The sequence below is a fragment of the Podarcis pityusensis genome, assembly GCF_964106645.2.
Source record: "Podarcis pityusensis genome assembly, chromosome: 2".
Taxonomy (NCBI): Eukaryota; Metazoa; Chordata; class Lepidosauria; order Squamata; family Lacertidae; genus Podarcis; species Podarcis pityusensis.
The window spans coordinates 25873035-25875573 of record NC_138029.1 but is presented as its reverse complement, the minus strand read 5'-3'; the positions used below and the strand labels follow the sequence as shown (position 1 = coordinate 25875573).

Below are 2539 nucleotides of genomic sequence, written 5' to 3'. Positions count from 1 at the left end.
ATTGCTACGTAGATTTCTTGGCTGTGGGTTGGCCAGTTTTAGCATTCAGATTTCTGCTGTTCACTTAGATCAGAATCATCTTCTCTTGGAATAGTTAACAATTACAGGGCTCTGCGAAGTTGCTGTCTTCAAGCTTCCTCATTCGGTGCACCCAACGCTGGGCAGCACTAAATAAATCAAAGGCCAGCTGCAGCTACTGATCCCCTCTAACCCTTTTTTTCTCTTAGTTGTAATTTTGACTATAAGCTCAACAATAAGCCCCATCTCTTAATCTCAGCATGAACAAATGGAAAATGGTCAAATGACGCACATTTTTAAGCTTCTTGGTGCATAAATTAGACAGAGTACGTCAGTTCACTGGAATACGCTGACCTTTTCTCCTAAAAAAAAAAAAAAGTATATGAGGGAATAAAGATTTGGATGGAGTTCTGGGTTAAAAATCTTCTCTGTTTGCAGCAGAGTGCAGGATTGGCATAAAGTAACAGCCACATACAGAAGCCGATGCTTAAGACGTGCAGAGAAAAATATAAACTGGTGAGTGGACACATCATATTGCCGGCGCCAGTAAAACCTGGATGGTTAACATGTACAGTTATGAAATTGGCCATCATATTTGTACATCTCCTCTTTGTATAGCCAGGAAAGGCAGACAATACAATCGCTAATTCCCAGAGATACCCTCGGTCTAAAGGATGGACAACCTTCTAGTTCTAATTTTTCTGATGCACAGAAATTAAGGCAAATGTAATGCGGAATTTATATATATATTCGAAGTCACTAACAATAAAACACAGTAAATCAATTAATAATTATAAATAATAACAACAATTTGTGACAAGCCACAACAAAAACACACGATAAAATGTAAATGAAACAGCAATCACAACAGCAAAGTGTCATCTAACCTCATAACACATAATAACTGCTCCTTAATAATGGTCAAGGGTCCCTTTACCTTTTAAAAGGCTAGGCAAATAAAGAGATCTTATTTTGGTATCTCAAATTCATCAGGGAAAGTGATAGACAGAAACAAAATTAAAAAAATCCTTCCGGTAGCACCTTGGAGACCAACCAAGTTTGTTATTAGTATGAGCTTTCGTATGCATGCACACTTCTTCAGATACCATGTCAGTGATAGACAGGCAACTCTTGTGAGACATTCAGTGTTGGATGTGAGTGTTCTGTCTTTCATTCAGCAAATCACCTCTTTGGCAGTCTGCATTTTGCTGTCTATTATTATTATTATTATTATTATTATTATTAAGGATTTTTGTGTGACAATCTCATTGCCCTGAGGGATAGCTCAGTTAGTAGAGCACGAGGCTCTTAATCTTAGGGTAGTGGGTTCCAGACCCACATTGGGCAAAAGATTGCAGGGGCTTGGACAAAGTCATCTTCACTGTCCCTTTCAACTCTATGTTTCTATTATTCTAAGAGCGCTCTCCCCTCCTGCTGTTTCCTACAACTGACATTCAGAAGCTTTACTGCCTCTGACCATGGAGGAAGAGGAGAGCCGTGGTAGTTGGCGACCATTGAGAGCCCCATCTTCCAAATTTGTTAATCTGAAATAAAATGGAAGGGAGAACATGTGTACAGTGGTACCTCGGGTTAAGTACTTAATTTGTTCCGGAGGTCCGTTCTTAACCTGAAACTGTTCTTAACCTGAAGCACCACTTTAGCAAATGGGGCCTCCCGCTGCCACCACGCCGTTGGAGCACGATTTCTGTTCTCATCCTAAAGCAAAGTTCGTAACCCGAGGTACTATTTCTGGGTTAGCGGAGTTTGTAACCTGAAGCGTCTGTAACCTGAAGCGTCTGTAACCCGAAGTACCACTGTATGAGAGACGACATCCATCCAACAGGAAATATATGGTGCAGTTCTGAATCCAATGGATGCTGTGGAATCCTGATGGCTAATAAAGCTGAGCCCAGGAAAAGGGAAGGCAGTAAACCACCACTAATCTCTCTCTCTCTCTCTCTCTCTCTCTCTCTCACACACACACACACACACACACACACACGTTAAGAGAAAACAGTTGAGAACAGCAGTGAACAGCCCCAAAAAGGCAGGATTAGTGGTTGGGGAGGTTAGTCCTCATGATGAAATCATTACTTTCAAACTGAAAAGTGAACTTGAGGAATATTGGGGCTCAGCCTTGTTGATTCTTCACATTAGCATTTGGAATTCACCCAGCAGACATAATTTGGTAATAGTGTATATAGTCGTACCTTGAAGGTTGAATGCCTTGCGACTCGAACTTTTTAGCTCCCGAATGCTGCAGAGGTGAGTGTTCTGGTTTGCAAACGTTCTTTGGAACCCGGATATCCGACGCAGGTTCTGTGACTTCCAATTGGCTGCAGACGCTTCCTGCAGCCAATTGGAAGCCACACCTTAGTTTCTGAACTTTTTGAAAGTCAAACAGACTTCCGGAATGGATTCTGTTTGACTTCCAAGGTACGACTGTAATATAAATAAGACTTAAGTGCTCAGTTATTTTTTGTTGCACATTAGCACAGATTCACAATCCTCTTAGAATGAC

The 2539-nt window shown here is 41.1% G+C and overlaps 1 long non-coding RNA gene across 1 annotated transcript; it reads right to left on the bottom strand.

The window, feature by feature from the left end:
* Positions 1-292: 292 nt before the first annotated feature.
* Positions 293-2288, bottom strand: LOC308472289. Its single transcript, XR_013983409.1, has 2 exons — positions 2229-2288; positions 293-380 (listed from the first exon to the last, which is right to left on the bottom strand). It is a non-coding gene; the product is annotated as an uncharacterized lncRNA (long non-coding RNA).
* Positions 2289-2539: the final 251 nt, after the last annotated feature.